The sequence below is a fragment of the Lissotriton helveticus genome, chromosome 3_1 (genome assembly GCF_964261635.1).
Source record: "Lissotriton helveticus chromosome 3_1, aLisHel1.1, whole genome shotgun sequence".
In the NCBI taxonomy this organism is placed as follows: Eukaryota; Metazoa; Chordata; class Amphibia; order Caudata; family Salamandridae; genus Lissotriton; species Lissotriton helveticus.
This window is the reverse complement of record NC_136061.1, coordinates 1,047,138,114-1,047,157,370: the sequence shown is the minus strand read 5'-3', so window position 1 is coordinate 1,047,157,370 and position 19,257 is coordinate 1,047,138,114. Positions and strand designations below refer to the sequence as shown.

The 19,257-nt window shown below is 47.6% G+C and overlaps 1 protein-coding gene across 4 annotated transcripts in view; it reads right to left on the bottom strand.

The window, feature by feature from the left end:
• METTL5 (methyltransferase 5, N6-adenosine) overlaps nt 1–19,257 on the bottom strand; it is a 151,555-nt gene that overhangs the window by 44,877 nt on the left and 87,421 nt on the right. The gene's annotated exons all lie outside the window — the stretch shown is intronic.

Below are 19,257 nucleotides of genomic sequence, written 5' to 3'. Positions count from 1 at the left end.
CGAATGTACATAATTATTTTTGACATATACTGTTCATGAGTAAAAATACTATATTATCCTTTGAGAAAATAAATGTTAACTTGAGCATTTGAATACATGTGTTAAATTTCGTTGAAATTGCAAAGGCGTTCTGCCCATTAGCTGTGCGACTAGCAGCCCCGGGTTACCCAGGGCTCATACTTACATAACTGTTACCCAGGAGGGTGTGGGCACACAACCCTCACACTAGTGAGCACGCGAAAACTATTAGCATCCACATAACCTACGTTCACCTTTGAGTACAGGAGTGCGGTTCCACCCTATTTAAGAAAGGTACAAGGGCGGCATCCTGTCCATTGACTGTTATATAAAGCAGAGTAACATAGAATGAACGTCTTATATTTGAAAGTCATATGGGAAATCAAAAATCACCGGACAAATGGCAAACTAGTACATTGGTAATGCAATTTGCAAAAATGTATTGAACAACAGAAGGCATACAGTTCAGTATTTTTCGTACTAGCATTAATGATGTGCTAAGCTATACACCTCAACAGACAGCTGTGGAAGAACGTAAAAGTAGCATTAGAAATTTAGTAAAGCTTTTTGCATACTAGAGCAGAATTCAACCTGTATATGACCATAAAGCAATTAACCATGTCTATATAACGGTCCCTGGGAACATAAGAACTTTTCATTGGCTATCTAGCACATACGAGCTGTCAGAGGCTCTAAATGTGCACTATTAGGACAGATATCTGGCAAAAGTTACTACCGCATTAAGATCCTGAGCAGTCCCCAGAGTGAACAGATTTGTAGTATCAGAGCACTGAAGTCAGACAAGGCAGTATGTCATTGATCTGCTAATAATAAGCTGAACTGGAAATAGAATGAGATGAATTATTTTTTGTGAAAAGTGACAAATGAAAAGTTCTTCTCTTTAACTCTACTAAGTTTGACTTAACCTGCAAGCAGTGGAACAATCAAACAATAGCAAGAACTTGTACAGTGACTTAACAGAGCTTTTAATGGATGAACAGTGAAAACTGGAAAAACACGGTAGAATAAAACTCTTCACATGGAAAAGAAAATTGTGCATGTCACAACTGTCAAATCTGGGGGCTAGGAAGTGGGGTCTGCCACTGACCCAATTGCAGTTCAGTAGCCACCACTACAGATCTTTTGCAGTCTCATAATTTCTCCTGATGCTATGCCCACTGTGATTTCAGGTCCCACTGCAGAGCCTGCATGTGCCATCTGGTATATTTGACTAGCAGGATACAGGAGGCCAACTAACTCAGAAGAATCAGTCATCCGCATTGAGATCTAGGACAGAGTTTGAAACATTGGGATCATAGCCCAAATGTCCTGGACTTCCACTTCGAGGGAAAGGCAGGAAAGTGCTGTAAACCGAATGGCTCAGATGAACAGGAGTATCTGCAAAGAAGTCAGGTGTCACTTTGGCACAAAGATGGTGAACCCAAACGATTTTCGACGTTAACTGGAGGTGGTGGAAAACTGCCTGGGGCGAGCCCATATTCAACAGGTAGTCATCGAGGTAAGGGAAGAATGCTACCTCAGAGCTCCAAAGGTGTGCTGCGACCATCACTTTTGTGAACAACCGAAGGGCACTGGTGATGTCAAAAGTGAGCACTGCAAAATGAAAATGCTCCTGACCCACTGTGAACCGCAGGTAGCACCTGTGGGCCTTCAGGACAGATATAAAAATGCACGCCCTGTAGGTCCAAATCCACTGTCCATGATCTAGGACAGACATGACATTTTGTGTGTCCGCAGGAAGGGATTGAGAGAGCGAAGATCTAAATTAGGAAAAAGCCTCCGTCCTTCTGCACATGGAAGTAGCTGGAGTGACACCCAGTTCCTATTTCCAAGGCCAGAACCATCGCCATGGTCCCTTTGGCCTTAAGGGTCAATACTTTCTGCTGCAAGATAGACATGTCCCTCCGTCAGTGGTACTGAAGTTGGTGGAAGGTGCAGTTATTTTACACTTAAGGTGTATGAATTTTTTAATGCAGTTGTGTGAAGGTGAAACTAGAACAAAATACTTATAGAATAATTTGTTGTTTTTAGCTCTGTATTTGATCCTGCCCCCACAGGGCTCAGGATCACAGTTGCCTTACTTTTTTATGCACTTCAAGTTTCAGGTAATTCAAAACTGCCTGGAAAAGGAAACCAAACAAAGTCCCTTCCAGGCCATCTTCCTTTACAAGCACTTACTGAGGCATTTGCGCCCCCCTGGAAATGCTGCCACAGACCCACAGGGGAGTGCGCCTCCCAGTTTGAAGACTTCTGCTCTACTGTACCCTCTCCCAGATTGCTAGCAGTAGCCTTCCTGCTGCTATCCCACTGTGCTCCATCTTAGCATGACAGCAGTGCCAACAAATTGGTTATCCACCAATGGGCTACCACTCCAGCTCTCTCGCTCACTGGGTCTAACTTCTTGCTCTTTTTGTCTGGAGAAGGAGCATTGCCAGTGGCCTGAACAGTGGCACACTTGTGGGTGGCGTGCACCACTAGGCAGTTGGGTGGAACCTGCCACTTTATATATGTTGGGTCACTTGGAGAAGATATTTATTTCTTTTCAACACTTGGGTGCCTTGTGACAGGACACAGACCTCTGAATGACTTCATAACAGGCTGTGGTGTTATCAGAAGGTGATGTCCTGACCAGGTAAAGTTCTAGAATGGAGGGTTACCTGGGTGATTTACGTTGTAGTCAATCCAGGGATCGTCAGTGGGGTTTGGTCCCGACAGCTGGTCATAAGGGTTAAAAGGGCCCAAGGGGATACCTGGGTCGGATTAGGAAATAAGGGACCCTTCGGGTGACTGGTGGAGGGAGCGGTTGGATGGGTGTGGTGGTGGTAGGGGAAGAGGAAGTTGAAGTTGTGTTGGACGTGGGCTGTGTGGCAGATCAAGATGACAAGTGATTCTGTCCTTGTGTTTCTTCGTTGCCTGCTCTGAAGAAAAGCCTTAAAAAAGCTTCCCCCTCAAAGGCAAGTCTCTTCTTTGAAGGAAGAAGTTCAGGAGACAGTGGAGGAGGCGATTTCGCTGTGATTTCATCTATGACCGGGTGATAAACAGGCACTTTTGTCAGGCAACCAGTTCTTGTTGAAGCCTCTCCAGGATGGGGATGCAAGGTCCTTATTTTAAGGCATCTAAAGGTCTTGAGGTCTGCTTTGGAGTCAAGGAAGGGTTTGGTATCAAGGAAGGTTTCAGCATTTACAGGGTCTGGTGTACCAGCGCCAATGGAGCCTTTGGTGTTGGATTTAGATTTTCTGAATGGGACCAATTATATTTGGTGCCCTTGGAGCAGCTCAGGATTAACAGGATAGGGGAGAATGCACTTTGGGTGGATGTGTGCCCGCCTCTGAAAACGTTTGGCCTTGCTGACCAGATTCTGAAGGCAGCTTGGGCACTTACCTTGCCTTGCCTTTACTCAATGTTCGTGCTTGGGGCTCGATGCCGGACTCCCTACGAAAGCAGTGGTCTACCTTATCTTGGGACTTCTTGTGGGGCCCTACCTTGGTGATATGGGTCTCAGGTGTACTCATGGCCCCTGCACGTGGTCTTTATGAGAGAGGGGCCAGTCTACAACACCAGTTTAATGTCCTCCATCTTCTGGTGCTCAGACTCACTAGATCACACCATCTCCAGACTGTGTACCAGTTGCGTGGTCTGGCGACCAGACGAGCTATACTCCTCCTGCTCTTCTGCATCAAGGGACTCGTCACTGAAGATGTGCAAGGTGTCCTGCTGATACATCCTTCCTGTGTGACCAGAGTTAATCCCTTAGATACCGGAGTGTCTTCTAGGATCAGCAGGGGAGGCACAAGGGACAGAAGGTCTTATTGAGGTCAGGGGATAGCAGTGAGGGAAATTCTAAAAGGTTGTCCGTTCAGTCACCCACATAGCATTTTCTTGTGAGGAAGGATTAGTGGTGGTACCCTGCAACCAAGGAGCACAAGGCGTGGTATGTCATTATGTCATGATTATAATACTCTATAACAGAATAGAATGTGGGATGATGTGGGGAGGATTGTACAGGGACGGTTGCGATGAGACCTGCGTACGGTCATACCTGTCTGTACCTGCTTGCTTCTTAATAAGAATAAACCTGCATAACTTCAACCTGTTTGGTCGGATCTTTCTTAACAAAGGCGGCGATGAGTTGGGATAACATTGCAGAGGAAGGGAACAAGCAGAGAAGTCTTGCAGCGACACTGAGCATTTATTAAGGTGACGCAGGCAAAATAGTGAGTGTAACCTACTATATATGGTACCTTAAGGCTGTGTTGGACAGGTCGTGTGTCGTGGCTTATGCTTTGGGCCAGTGGGGCGAGTAAGGATCGTCCGTTGCTGTTTCACATGCAGGGGAGCACACGAGCAAGACTGAAGCAGAGAGGAGCGGCTGGGCATGTAATCACGCCCGGTGTGCAGGGCCATTTTAAATTAGGCGGCAAACAACGTTAGCTCAATACTGTTGTTACGTGCCTGGCGGTCATTTTGTAGGACAAAGTTTACAAGTTTTTTCCTTTCAAGGACGTTAGCAGTTTAGCGTTTCTATTTCTATACGAAGATCGGCTTGAAGGAGAAAGCAGTACAGCATGTTGGCATTTACGGTGCTAGTTGTCAAATCGGTTCACACAAGTTGCAAACACTGTGGATAATTAAACATTGTTTTCATCACTGCAAGTTTTTTTTTTCAGGAAGTGTTTGAATTTACTATTCCTGTTTTCAAGTGCATTGAGCCTACAAGTTTACTTGGATGATCACACATGGCTCTGTAGAAAGGTACATAATTATTTGTGGTGAGGAATGGATAGTGTGGTTCTGTATATTGCTTCACACTGAACATTTCCACATTCTATATATTTATTTTACTGTGTGTGCTGGATTGCTACTACAGTGAACCAGCAGACATTTTCATTAAGTCCAACACAAGCGTTTTAGACGGCAGGATCGGAACCTGGGTTGAGATGGAACAAATGGAAAGAGAACTTCCTGAATTATATCGAAACTGTAAATTTGGATGTTTTATAGGCACGGAAATGCTGAGCATTTACAAATTTGTGTCCTGCTAGAAAAGTAAAATGTCGCACATATGGTGTGTAAGGGCACTATGCAAAGGTTTGCAGGAGGACAAGGCAGTGATATTGCACTTACCACTTTGAAAATTCAATAAACAAATTTAATTAAAAAAAAAAAAGTTTGCAGGAGGAGAACTACATTTGTGAAATGTGAAAGGATGTTCGTCAAGATGTTAGGAAGTTCGGGCTTGACTGTTCAAGACTGATTTCCATATAGCGGTGTCTAAACTGTGGTGGCGAAGTGAGCTAAAGAACGATGATGGATTCAACCCAGATCTGTGACTGGGGATGAGTGTCTGAAAAGTTTCAGCGCTCCGTCCATCATCTCCTTGTGTTTGCTTTGTTTGCCCTAAGTTGGCAGGGTATGCCCAGACGTGGGTCGCTTGCTCACTTTGCCACTGGATTCAAGCTAGCCTGGCTGATGAGGGGGTGTTAGCCCCAAACCGGTCCCAGAATGCTTGGTTCCGGTCAAGGGAAGACATGGCTTGGCATTTCAGGCTGGACTGTTCCTATGAGTGTCTGAACTGGGGTGGCGAGGTGAGCTGAAGAACGATGATGGATTCAACCCAGATCTGTGACTTGGAGGGAGTGTCTGAAAAGTCTCAGCTCTCCGTCCATCATATTCTTGTGTTTGCTTTTTTTTTTTTTTTTACACATGACAAAGGAGTGTCTCAGGTTGAAGGAGGGATGTAGAAACTGCTATGAATGCAATAACCGGGTTGAATATTGAGAACTTAGTCAAGACCTGCTTCCTTGGGATATGGCCTAAATGGAAACACAATAAAATGAAATTACGTATGTGGGCTTTGGGTAATGTTTTTGCAAAAAGGCAGATCGCCATACAGTGGGTGCCTCTTGGTGCCCTAGGTAAGATAGGCTGGAAGAAGGATTCATTGGGAAGCTGATGAAAAAACACAGAGTACGGAACACCTAGCTGAGTGAGTGGAGATGTTGGTAAAGATATACATTTTAAAAGCAAGAAGAGGTAAAATCCATACAAGGCACCTCATTCATGCAATATTGAGCTGTAGTATAGTCATCCCCTTCTGGAAAGGGGTGCTTGCCTCCTCCAGTAAGATGTTGGGTTGGAGGCTGACAGCAGACCCCAAGATGACCATCTTACACATAAACGTTGATCTGGACTCAAAGAGATACAAAATGGCTTTGTTATGGCTGGGACATCTCATTGCCAAAAGAGGCACTGGAAAAGATATGCTCTCTCTCCACTGGAGGGGTGGGAAAAGCGACTCCATCATTCTCTCAACATTGATAAACCACTTTATCAAGCTGGAGGCAGCACACAAAAGGATTATAAAATCTAGCAAGAATTGGTTTCAATATCCGAGGATCTTCCTGGATCTGTGTGTGCCACAACCTTCGTTTTTTGTTGCTAAGGATGGCTGCTGCAAAGATGGGAGAAATAACTTGTAAACTTATAATGTGTTTGTAGATTTGCAAAGCTCGTGTATTACACAATGAATGATATCTTTTAAACTGTCATATCATTTTGACAGTATTATGAGTTTATATTCAGGTCTTAATGAATCCAAATAAAATATTTTTTTTAAAAAGAGAAGTGGAGTATAGTCAGTGTAGAGTTAATGCAGAACTGTTGCATCAGTACACTCTGGATGGAGCTTGGTGGATGGGAGGGGAGTTCTGACACAGATGTTGAAGTGTCAGGCTCAAGTCATAGCCTGCAAAACTCCCTAGGGAAGAGTCTGATCATTCAACAAGAGGCAGTAGACATTGCTTGAAAGTGAGCAAGTCAGCATACTGTGATATTAAAGTGGGATGGGAGGGAGGAGGAGCTACGCTAGCAACCAAGATGGCCGCGTAGGCTCCCGGCTCCGCCGACCTCCTTCTCCAGCCGGACGATCCTGTCTAATATCCTGAATTTCCGCACACCCTTCGTGTGTATGAACCGGTACAGAGTCCGATGGTGAAGTCCGGAGAATTTTATCTGTCTGCATGACGGAGATACGTCGTGTTTCAATCTGCGGCCTAACCCATATCGTGAGCCGGGGCCTCGAGTACTGACCCAGCCGGGTTTCAGTTGATCAACATCGGCCGTGGGACACTGGTTGGGTCCGGTCTCTTGCTGTGGAACTTGTTTTTGCCTGATTTCGATGGCGGTCACTTGGTTGATATGCCACCGAAGGAGCGGTGACGAAGCACGTCTAGGGCTGTGGGCGGTGGTCTCTGTCCCCGGGACCCGTTTCGCCGCCCCAGGTCCGCTGGGTCGGAGTCCTCGCTCGCGGTGGCGGACTGACGGAGTGCTGCCGTGATAATTGACAAGTCACCCCCTGTAGCCGTCCGATTCGTTCTTGTTGGTTCCCCCGGAGAGACCCGGCTCTCTAGGGAACGTGACTATGTTCGGAGCTGATCGAGAGGGGAAGACTCAGACGGAGTCTGAGCCGTCACTGAAGACCGTCTTGGCCGCCATCGGGGCATTACATCAACAAGTGGAACTTATACTCCACAAAATGATCGCCAGATCACTAGTGACGATAAGAACGAGACCGGACCCAGCTCCATTGCGAGATCCACAGCGAGCTATGTTCCCCACAGTGATTATCATGCCAACGAATATGGACCCCGTGCAGAAAGAAATAATGAAGTCCCTGGCCGATGTGTCTACCAATAATAAAGAACTCCTGGTTTTGGGAAAATCGCAATTTTCAACATCGCTGCCGATCGAGGGAGGACCTGTTGGTTCTCCATCCCTGGAAACTGTAGGTACTTGTTTTTGGTTCATGACGCCATCTTTCCCCTCCCTGACTGATTTATCATGGTCGAGAAGGAAACGACATCGGGAATCGATCCGGACGAGGGAGATCATCGGGGATGGAGGAACCCACAGAGGCTTAATACTTTTGACTCTTTCCATATTGAACTTTTCCGAACTCTTGGTGCTCCTTAACTCTCCTGTTAAAGCGGTGATTCGTATGGAAGGGATTCGCATGAAAGATCGGAAGGGCCAGGGATGAGATTTACAGACTGGGTTTAAGATTGTGGCTTCAATAAATGCATAATTTTTTCATTATTAAGATCACAGAAGGTTGGGCAGTGTTTACGGCTTCCCCTGTTTGTTTTGTTGATGCTTGTCCAAATTGTTAGTTACTTCACGGGGGTTGCTTGTCTCTGGCGGAGGGGAGACTGGGAGCCTATATGAAGATATCCTCCTCCACACTTCTTTTTCTACTTTTAGAAACTAGTTAGATGGGGCGACAGGCACACTGCTAGTTGGGGTTAGGCGCAAGGCATATGCAGGGGTGCAGGGTGGGGGGCTGGAGTGTTTTGTATTGTCTTTGTTTGTTTTCTGTGTTCAATATCCTATTAATATCCTGACGTCGGATGCCTTCTTATGGGGTTGGTCTGTTCGATGGGTGGATGGGTCCCAGGGGCGATATTGTTTGCATTGATTTGTAGAATGTATCATGTGTTAGTTTTGCATGATTGTTGCGGTCGTTGCTTCGTTTCAGCTCTCTTGCCTTCCGTACTCCTGCCACTTGAAATATCCTGTTCTGTAACGCTTCGGTCTCTCGGGGTGGTGGGGTTTGTGATTAATGCTGATTGATCTGTAAAAAACGTCTATCCGTTTTAATGCGACCGCACGACAGCAATTGCTCATAGCATCGTCTTTGCCCTGGGAACGCCCATTGATATATTCTATGTTGGTACAATTGTATTATGTTCCGTAAAGCAAGGCATCTGTTTTGATTTCTATGGTTTTCTTCAATAAAAAGAATTAAAAAAAAAAAAGTGGGATGGGAGAAAGTGTCATGGTTAGAAGAGAACAAGCAGTATATGGGTGGAGCTATCGCCATCATCCACAATAATACCAATTATCTACCAGCGCAACTAGCATTGATTCACTACCATTATAAGGCGAATACCCGCCGGGAAAGATCAACCAGACCTATGTTCCAAATGCAAATAAAGCTCCATATTAACAGCTCTCTCCAAGATTTTAGTGGGTCTGGGTCAGTAACTGGTTAAGATAGCAAGATCACCCTTGGGTTTCTAATGGAGTGAGAGAAGAATAGTCTGTTTTCATGAAGTCAGACAGTAGCTTATGTTACAAGATAGAGTTGAGTCAACAATGGCACTATATACGGGAGAGTCTGTTTTAGAACTTTAACTGGATAGGAGTCTATGGGAGAACCTGTATCAATGGCAAAAACGTTAGAAAGGACAAACTCTTCAGAGATGGGAGGAAAAGCCTTAGGAGTGAACACAGTTGATTTGCCTTCAGGACAGAAGCAAAAAAGTAAGCAGACAGAGATATCCAAACGTTTTCAATATTTTCAAAGAAATAGTTGAGAGCATCAATATGTGAATGAGATGTAAGGCTGACCACATAGGCACAATTCGGTTTAGAAAATACATGGCCAATTTGAAATATTCAGAGACAGCATTCAAAGCCGTGATTAGAATGTTCTTGCAGTATGCCACACACGCCAGTTTGTAAGATTTTTGAGCCAGATGTTAAATAGATCATCCGATAATATTGTACCAGGTACCATACTTCTTCTTCATCTGAAAGGTGGAACCAAAGATGAAGCCAACTACTGTCCAAAGGCTATTGGCACAAATCCAAAGACTTTTGGCAACATCTGATGACCATGATGACAGAATGCAATCTGTATTCTGATAACACTGCAGTAGAGAACTGCAACACCACTTCCAGTCATACTGGAACTTTATACAATTTCTGCAATCCTTCCTCTTTATGAGAGTCTGCCGCACCCCTTGATTCGAGATAATCTTCTGTCCCTGCTGTCTGGAAGTGTTAGGTCTAGGCAGGGAATACATGGCTTTACAGAAGAAGCCAAGATGCTTAATTAAGAAACCATGGGAGCCACACACAAATAAGATGTTTTGATCTCAATGGACATGTTTGTCTGATTGCTGTCTGAGATGGGATCTCTGTATCTGTACCTGTACCTGTACAGAAAGTACTCAATCTTGCTGCAAATGGGGGGGTGTGGCTAGCAGCCGAGAGAGATGGCTGCTGCTTGAACGAGCTCTCGCCCATCCACGGCACCCGGAATGAAATACGGCCGTTAAAACCCGAGTTTAGAGCCCAGAATCGAACGGAGGGGTATCGGAAACCCACCCCCCCCCACGGTAACGGAGTGTGCTTTGCGGGGTCCGCACCTTTGGGACGGCAGAATAACACCACCGAAGTTTGGGGAGCCGGAGCAGAAAAGATGGCGGCGGCATCCCGCGGAGCGGCCCTGAGAGATCGGCGCCAGCGGTACCCCTTATATGTGGCATTTGCGACCCTGGGCTGCGGGACTCCAGCAGAGAGCGGGAGAGCAGGCAGATGCGATTCGGAGCGGCGAGGAGACCTATCTCTTAAGACGTCTGGTGAGAGGAAACGACGGCTCGGGGCGAGGCGGTAATTGAGGCCCCGGCTCTGGGGACTAGCTGCAACTGGTGGCTGAGGCCGGAGTGACGGCCACAAGGGAAGATACTGATCTGAGCGGCCTCCGATGTTGCCGAGGCGCCCCTGCAGGTAGCGAACGCATGAGCGGTGGTGAGGGGAAGACTAGCTGAAGGAACATCGGGCCCCACAGTGCAAGGAAATTTGGGTGCTACGTGACACCAGGGGACAGCTGCACTAGAGGCCCCGGCTTTTGGACCCATTCTGGATGCTTTCTGTGCGGGGAGAAAGACCCGGCCCGACCTCACAGGCCAGTCCGGAACTGGCTACAGACTGCAAATTAAAATTAGAGACTGGAGGCTCGATCCCGGCTGCGAGGCCTGGTGCTGCTGCTGTCAGATAGAAGCTATAAACATCGAGGAGGCCTGTCTGACTCCTCCACGTGTCCAAACGGAGCTGCGCCACTATCTGTCCTACATTACTACTCAACCCGCCTGGGCCGGTGTGGGATATACTGGGCGCTTCTGCCTATACATGGGGCGGATGGCCCAGGAGACTTGATTGGAAGCTAGTGTGCGGCCCATTATGAATAGACGTGACATTGGAATGGGTGGTTAATATTGTGCTTAGCCACGATTAGACCAGCTACTTATTTGATACTTCGGGGATACTGCACCATCAGACTGCAGGGCGACCAACGGAGACTGCAGCTATATCACCAGTGGAGAGGTACGACAAGAGACTAGACCGCGCGCAGATTAGCCGCAGTCCTAGGTGAAAAGTGTTGAAGCAGACCTCTCCATCCGCCCACCGTTGAGACTCACAACGCAATCCTGAAAAAGGCGGCAGGGGGTCAAAGACTAGCACAGAGGCAATTGGCGAAATTTGCCTGGACCAAGGGAGGAGAAAAGGGTGACTTGCCGAGATCAGAGAAGGAAGGATCGGGGGAGGCCCCGCCATCCGGGCCGGAGCCAACTCTGCATGATGTTATGGCAGCCATAGGTGGAATGCGCACTTCGGTGGACTCAGTCACTGTAGATGTTTCACTCCTCAGAGCCGACTTCAAAAAAATGGATGAGAAGGTGAAGGAGATAAGAATAGTGATGACTGCCCTGCAGGAGGACACCTCGGAGCTCCAGCGTCAGATGTTGGAGATGAAGAAAAAACAGGTCAGAATGGCGCAACAACTGGATGAGAATGAAGGGAGGGCCCGCCGAAATAATATCCAAATCCTAGGCGTTCCGGAACGAACGGAGGGGCCGGCTGCAGATCTCTATGTAGAGGACTTAATCTCAAAACACCTGAAACCTAAAAAGCTGTCCAGTTATTTCTCTATAGAACTGGCCCATAGTGTTCCGGGCGGGTGACCTAGGCCTGGCGCGCCCCCAAGGCCACTGATCGCCAGAGTGTTAAACTTTCGAGACAGAGACATTATATTACAAGCATCTAGGTCCGGCCCTCCGCTGAAAATAGACAACTATGAAGTGACTTTTTTCCCTGACTTCACGGCCAAGGTCCAGGTGCAAAGGAGGAGTTTCCAAGCAGTTAAAAAAGAACTGAGAGACAGGGAAATCAAATATGCAATGGTCTTCCCAGCAAAATTGAGAATAAAACAGGATGGAAAAACGTGGTTCTTTGACTCGCCGGATGCAGTCTAGGACTGGATGGAGGGCTGGACTACTGTGGGGGTCCGGAACCGAAATTGCCATGACGTAACTGTAAAGAGGAATGGTACTCCCCTGGAGGCGGCGGCGACGGAGGCCATGATGGAGTCGAGTGGCTTGGAGGACCAGGAATGATACAGCTTTGTGTACTGCTATGGGGCCTAATATTGCAGACATACGCAAGTAGTGGGAGAGTGGGAGAGGAGAGCTTGCGAATCTATTGATTTATAGACATACTTTGTTCTGATATGCTCGGGGGATAGAACGTGATTTAATTCGTGGACTGTAAAGATATGCCACGATATTGTTTAATTTTCCATACTGGACTAACGGCTGTGGTTTTTTTATGAAACTATAAGAAGTCCATGGATGGGGGGGGGCAGTTCCCTCAGCGTTTCTAGCATATTTGGGGGGGATAGAGGCACTCTGCCAAGTTTAGGGGTGGGTAGTTCTAAATCCACAGGCAGGGGAGCAGGGAGGGGGGTAGAAAGGGCTCTGGGGGGGGACACAAGGGGATGGAGGTGTGATTGTTCCGCTTGCCAAAAGAATGAAGAAGCAGAAAGAGGTGCGAGTGGGGAAAGAAGAAGGTTTTTGCGTCTTGTTCAGTGTTTTGTTGTTTTAAGTTCAGGGCTAAGACTCGAAGTAGAAACACGTGATATCACGGACAGGGTGCGTAACATTTGGGATGGTTTGAAAAGCTGTATTGCCAATGGCGGTAGAAACAATGTCGGTGTGCAACAATACTGGTACTGACGTCCCCTCTACAACCCTAGTGTCTCCCATGACTCTACTTACTTGGAATGTGCACAGGTTGGGGGATAAAATCAAAAGAGGTCTTGTGTTACAATATTTACGACACTCCGCACCAGCAGTGGCATTATTACAAGAAACGCATCTGGTGGGTTCAACTTGTAAGGCTATGAACCGCTGGGGGTACAAAATGGTGGCACACAGAGTTTTCAACAGGTTCTAGAGGGGTTGGTATATTGCTGCGTAAGCGATTCCCACTAATTATACATCACACCTGGACAGACACACAGGGGCGATTCGCTGCCATATCATGTCAATGGGAGGGAAGACTATTCAATATTGTATCGGTGTACATCCCCCCTGTCCTCCACTCAGTGGCCTTCCCAGCCCTCAGCACATTCTTATTGGGCCTACCAGAGGCAGAACTACTTATGGGGGGAGATTTTAATGCAGTCGTGGATGGGGAAATGGACCGCTGGCCCTGCAGAACAGTGGGGACGGGTAGCTCCCGAATGAACGTCTTTTAAGATGCACTGGGCCTCACAGATGGGTGGAGATACAGATACCCTATGGAACGCAGATACACTTTTCAATCAAGAGTACATAATAGTCTTTCCCGCATTGATTATTTTCTTATCTCCACAGACACTCTTCCACACTTGACGGAAGCGGAGATACGTCCTAGGGGCATATCGGACCATTTGCCTGTCTTTATAGCCTATAAGTCCCACATTAAGGTCAGAAAATGGATTTTCCCTATTGCTCCTGGCTATTTACAGGTCCCTAATATCCGAAAGGACATAATTACAGTCACAAAGCACTATTTCCAAGATAATGTGAACTCTGTACAATCCCCGGGTATTTTTTGGGAAGCTTACAAGACCGTGTTAAGAGGTCAAGCTATTGCCTCAATAACGGGTCATAGACGAGCGGCAAGAGGCGAGTTGGATAGGATTGAGGCTAAATTGGCTGTGCTCCAGACGCAACACAAGCTAAACCCCACTGCAGAGACAGCCTAAAATCTACGTCTTAAGCAATGCAAGCTTAAAGAATTCCAAGGGGAACAAGTTAAAATGCGGCTCCAGACTACGAGGCACATCGTTTACGAAGTAGGAGACAAGGCGGGCAAACTTTTGGCCTGGTTAGATAAGAAGGAAAGGGCACAGAGGACAATTGCGCAACTCCGCACCCCGGCCGGGGCAGTTGTCACTACCCCTGCAGACATAGTAGACACCCTTGCTGACTATTTTGAACGAGTTTACACATCCAACTCCCAAATGACAATGGAGGAAGCGCAAACGTACATTAAAGATATCCAAATGCCGTCACTGTCAGAAGAAGAGGCCTTGCTTCTGGAAGCTGATTTTACGATGGACGAAGTCCTTGCCGCCGTTCACTCTTTGCAGTCAGGAAAGGCCGTGGGACCGAACGGGATCCCCATTGAACTTTATAAGCGCATGTCTGATTTAATAGCCCCACATCTCCGTACAATGTTTCTAAACAGCCTGGAGACAGGGGAATTGCCACATGACCAGCGAATGGCTACCATAATTGCAGTGCCAAAACCTAACAAACCCCCGGATGAGTGTTCCCCGTACCGTCCAATATCCTTACTTAACGCGGAAGCCAAGATCCTGGCTAAGATGATTGCCAATCGGTTAACCCCACATCTTGAGACACTGATACACCCGGACCAATCTGGGTTCATGCCCAACAGGAACACCGCTCTTAATTTGGGAAGAGTCCACGCGGTGATGGCACGGATACCAAGTCTCTGTGAGCCAGCAGTCATCCTCTCTCTGGATGCTCGAATGGCGTTCGACATGGTAGGATGGCCTTATCTGTTCGCTGTCCTCAGCGATCTTGGTTTTGGACCCAAATTCTGTGCATGGATGAAGTTATTATACTCACAGACCCTGGCACATGTTGTGGCTAACGGCCATATTTCTAGAAATTTCTCACTGGGTCGCGGTACACGCCAGGGATGCCCTTTGTCCCCTTTGCTTTTTGCATTGGCGTTAGAGCCATTGGCGGCCTGGATTCGATGGGACCACATGATCATGGGGCTACGCTGGACCAAAATATGGGAAGACCGCATATCGTTGTATGCGGACGATATTCTTCTATATTTAACTTCCCCCAGATGATCAATTATAGTGCTCCTGGATATTTGTAACATTTTTGGACGGGTATAACATCAACTGGTCCAAATCTGTTTTGTTCATTCTTAGGGCCCCCCCCCACAGCTCCAGGCAGACTGCCCCCTAATGATCACAGAAGAGCCTTTTAAATATTTAGGGATCTGGGTGATGCCTAGTCAGAGTGCTTTCCTCCGCCATAATTTGGAGCCCCCTCTTGAGCGATTCCGTAACTATGTGAAGCATTGGAAATCTTTACCCCTGACCCTATTGGGTAAGGCGGCCTTATATAAAATGATGACACTCCCCCGACTGCTATATGTACTTGAAAATACCCCATTTGTTGTCCCCCTGAAATATTTCAAATTGATCGACGCACTGGTTTTGTGCTTACTTTGGGGTGATAAACCAGCACGCATATCGCGGAATAAGTTAATTAGGGGCTGGTACGATTGTGGAGTGGCCCTCCCAGTCATTCAGTTATACTAATGGGCAGCCCAATTAAAAATAATAAACCAGTGGTTGCACGTACCCCAGACGGAACCAGCATTTCAGGCAGATAGGTATGAGTTGGGCGAGGCCGGTGTACTCGCAGCACTATATGATAAAAGAGGCGCCTCAGCCCTTATTGGTCCAACAGCACACACAGTTAGCCTTTGGTATGTGGCCCAGACCCGTCTTGAATGTAAAGATACTATTACTCAAATGACACCGATTTGGTCTTCGCGGCGACTAGGTAAACTTCACAACAGTAAAGGCATCAGGACATGGGATCTAATAGGAATTTCCACGGAGGGAGACTTATGGAAAAGGGGTGCCATCATGACGTTCGAGCAGCTCCGAACTCAATACGATTTTAGCGCCCACTGAGAGGTTCCGGTACTTACAAATAAGCCGTGCCCTGGGGTCCCTTGTTCCACCTGGTGCAGATATACCGGAATCCACCCTGCTAGAAGACAGGCTCCTAAATGAACACATGCCCAAAAAAGCGACCTCCTTTGTATACCGTAAACTAATTAACAACCTACCGGACCCAACCCTGAAATTAAAGAACACTTGGTCTACTGACTTAGGAGGTTTCGACAAGGCAGGCTGGCAGACGGCACTATCTTCCCCTCGTGAGGTGGCCATACCGTCCAGACTTCGACTTGTACAACTCAAGATAGTACACCGAATATACTACACTAGGACTACACTACACAGGATAGGGAGAGCCACACACCATTATTGTCTGAGAGGGTGTGGGGAGGAGGGAACGTTCTTACACACCATATGGCAATGCCCCCAAGTGGCGACATATGGGCTACGATCATGAGGACTATGTGACAGGTGGTGAAAGGCTTGGTCGTCCCGGAGCCATGGCGTTGCCTATTGAACATCTGGGAACCAAATGATCTCACTCACTCAGCACAAGATTGGGTAACATTGGGTATAATGTATGCTAAAAGAAACATAGCCAAGTACTGGGGATCTGCAGAGGTACCAGCGCTCGCGGATTGGTGCAAAGATCTCGATTTAGCAATGTTGGTGGAGAGGGTGGTGTATCTGAACTGGGGGTGTCCTCGGAAATGGGACAGAATATGGAGCGCCTGGAATGAATATAGGGGATATTTGTGCGAACCCCCAATGCAAGATAGCGAAGATGGAGCTGAGTGGGAGGGGTGAGGTGGTAGGGGACTTAAGTAATGTACCAAGTGTAATTCATTTCAACTATCCTATTCATCTTCGTCATGTATTTATATTGTCATGTACATGAACCTACACCAATCAATGTACGCACCTTTTAACTGATCTATGCCCTGCTGTTCCACAAAACAATAAAAATGTTTTTGTTTTTTTAAATCTTGCTGCAAATGGTTGAGTTGCAAGATCCTCATGGGAGTTAACATGATTAGGCTGACCATTTCAGTGAGACTCTAATACTCCTGAGTATGCTTGCCAATGTCGTCCCACAGGAGGAAGAAAATGAGCAGCTGAAAGCACACACTGTGGCCAATTTGCAGAGGGCCACTGCCGGACCCTGTAGACTAGGAGCAGTGAGGACAAATCTAAGGAGCAGCGTCTGATAGACTGAGACATCTGGCTTGTGGTGAGGGGTGTCTCTGGCTCGATGGGCTGTGACCACTGATTCAGCGCTGAGGGTGGTAGCAGCGGCTAGTGCTCCCTGCCCGGCCCAGAGTCCTCCCGACGCGGTCTACCTATAGGCTGCCAGGACTACCTGCCCATCCGCCTTCTGTCCAGAGAGGAAGAGCATGACAGCGGTTTTGAGCAGATAGGGCTGCTCAAAACCGCTTCACAATATCCACTGGACCAGGGCTGAACTGCGCGAGGACCTCTTAATCAGAAGGCAAGGCCTGTGGACGGATCTCCTGGTGTTTCCCTCCTCTGCCTCCAAATTCTGCCCTGGAATGCTGAATTCGGGGACACTGCAACTGTGCAGTGCTCGCCCCCCTTTTTTCCACCTCTGAAGGCTGATAGAGGTGTCCTGTGAGTGGAGGGGGCACTCTGAGACAGCCTCTCCTGAACCACTGCTGCACCCAGCCTCACAAATTGACAGGTTGTGCTACTCAACAGGCCTATCCCCACTCAGGTCTTCTTGCTGGATCTCTGATGCCAGGGTGTGGGTGGCACTGGGTAATCTTGGGTTGTGACAGGATTGCCCTCCTTGCCACCACACCAACTACCTGTCCACCAAAAGACATATATCCACTGCCCTGGTAAGAGACCCTAAAGAATCTAATCCTGATATTGGCGAGGGAGACTGTGGTGGATGAGATAGCCCCTAACCTCCCTGACCCACTTCACGATTGCTCCCCCTCACCTCTTAATCTGACGGACACCGTCATGGCCGGACTGTGAACCCAAAGCAGCCTTGGCAATGTTGTCAGACCAGCCCTTTGGGTGGGGGTGCAAGTGTGAAGCACTATTGCTTTGGTTACTGGGGGCTGAAATTGCAGCACCCCTGCAAAACTGTCTCCCAGTAACAAAAAGGTCTCCCACTGCTGCAAAACTCGCCACACCCTTTCAGCCTTCCAGTGAAACGCCTGATTCCTGCTACGACCAGTCAGGCCCTGGGCACAGCAATAGGTAAGAACAAACAGCCTGCTCAGTCCATGCAGAGCAAGATTGATAATTATACAACTCTGCGCCCCTTCTCCGTCAGACCAGAGAACCCACAAGGCACAGAGGTCGGACTGCCTCCAGGATCCATTGCTTCAACCCTCTAGGACTTCCCTGGAAGGGAAAATAGGGGAGATACATGTGGACCTCTCTTTACTACACCAGGATCTATGGAATGTGGTTGGCAGAGATGCACAGGTGGAGAGATGAATCTTGGGGGCTAAAGACTCTATTCGAACATTCCAAACTGCGACTTTGGAACTACAGAAAAAAGGCCCCCTCCTGAAAACCCCCACTGAAGATGCTGAAGGCTGTTCCATGAGGAACAATTTCCGGACAGTGGGAATCCTAGAGGGTGCGGATAAGTGCCACCCCACGCAATTAATTGCAGACTAGTTAAAAATGTGGATACCAATGGAGGAGGTGTCAAATTGCTTCATAATTGAATGTGTAAGCAGATCACTAGTGGGGCGTCCGCCACATGGGGCTCCCCCAAGACTGCTGACTGTCCAGACTCTTAACCTCGCGGACCGGTATGTGATCCTGTCGGGATCCTAAAACATGGCTAGCTGCACTGTGGCTCGGCCCCTGACATGGTTTTTCCAGACTATACCCTTAAGGTTCAGAAACAATGCCGATCTTTCTTGGAGGTCAAGAGGAAACTCTGGGCTATAAACATACAAAATATGTTACAGTCCATCTCAAAGTAACATACAAGGACAACAACCTGTTATTTGAGACACCAGAGGGCACCTGCAGTTGGGTGAAGGAACGTCTGGATTATGCCTGTAGACAGGCGGTCCCTTTGGGCTCTCCACAGGAAAAAGGGAGCATGGAAACAACTATGTGCCACAGCAGGAAAAACAGGAGACGGCAGAGTTCTGTAGACTCTGTGCGCCCCCGCCCCCACCCCCCCTTCCAAGCACCAGTCCTTTATGTCCTCTCTGAGGAGGAGGGGGATACTCCACAAATGAACATCATGAAACATGAGCTAGTTATTGTGCTCCCTTAGGTTGTATAACCGCAGATCTTCTTCCAGTTCTAGCCTATCCCTCACTTTGTGTTGATTATTTTGTGTATTTATGATTTTGGCAGGATATTTTTAT